Genomic DNA, 1,081 nt, shown 5'->3' on the forward strand with positions numbered 1-1,081 from the left:
GTAGGGAAGGAACGGAGCAGCAGATGGTGCCCCCTGGCATCAGGGCAAGAATGAGCAGCCTCCTGCCTAATTAACACCATAATTATGCATCATCGAGGCATGGCAGGAAAGGAGGCGGGCGGTTCGCTCAAACAGGTGGGTTGGCCAATGACAGACCAGCCCTGAGAGAGCCCCCTGTAACAAGTAGAACTGGGAATCTGAGTTGCATATTGCAGAGCTGCCTTGTATTTTAAACCTATCTGCTTTTTAATGGCTGATGTCTTAAATGGCTCCCGTATTTAAAAAAAAAATCATTTCAAGGGTTAAAGGGGTTTAAGAATATTTTTTCTTTTACATAACTTAAAAAAACTGCTTAAGAGTTTTTTGCCCTAGTGACTAACTGGCCAATTAATAATCATGAATTGGGTAGTCTTTTTCTATTTTTTCATTATTCATATTTTCACTGATTAGAGCAGCTACGTTTCAGGTCCAAGATTAATAAATAATACAGGTTGATTTTTAACTGAAGCTGAAGTGAATCCGTAATGTAAATCTTTTAAAATGTCTGATGCAAAAAGTACAGGTGATCTCAGGCCTGTGTTTATTAGAACAGTTTGTCTACGTGTTTTGTTTTGTTTTTTTTCTTGCTTCTAGAGGATGTAGCTTAGATTGAGGAAGGGAAAACTAAGGGAGAGAGAGGGGGCTCAGTAGGAGTGCACTGATAAAGATTTTCTTGACTGATACCAACAGTCGATTTATTAACTAGGCGTATCAGCCAGTGCCAGTCCAATAACTTGATATTTACAGGAATGCAGCTGTGCATTGTGGAGAGCAACTGCCTGCAGACAAGTCTGTGGAGGGGAAGGGGCATTACAGGGGACAGATCAAGGTCCCCCATGGTGGGGCAGGGAGTGCTTCTCAGCCAGGGCAGTGAACGGGACTGGGGGTGGGGAGCTGAGCGGGGTGAGGGCAGATGTGGGCACAGGGCGCTCTGCCCTGCTGCCTTTCCCTCCTGAGCCCGGCACTGGCCACATGTCTCCTGCCTGCCTGGCTGTAGGGGGTGGAACTTGCTGCCCCCACTGCTGGACAGGGGCATGCAGCC

The 1,081-nt window shown here is 46.4% G+C and overlaps 1 protein-coding gene across 1 annotated transcript in view; it reads left to right on the forward strand.

Moving 5' to 3' along the window:
- The window catches only part of HSPD1 (heat shock protein family D (Hsp60) member 1), a gene marked incomplete at its 5' end in the record, with an annotated part of 16,373 nt that overhangs the window by 8,671 nt on the left and 6,621 nt on the right, over positions 1–1,081 (forward strand). The gene's annotated exons all lie outside the window — the stretch shown is intronic.

Source organism: Alligator sinensis, unplaced genomic scaffold (assembly GCF_000455745.1).
Source record: "Alligator sinensis unplaced genomic scaffold, ASM45574v1 scaffold1229_1, whole genome shotgun sequence".
NCBI classification, from domain to species: Eukaryota; Metazoa; Chordata; order Crocodylia; family Alligatoridae; genus Alligator; species Alligator sinensis.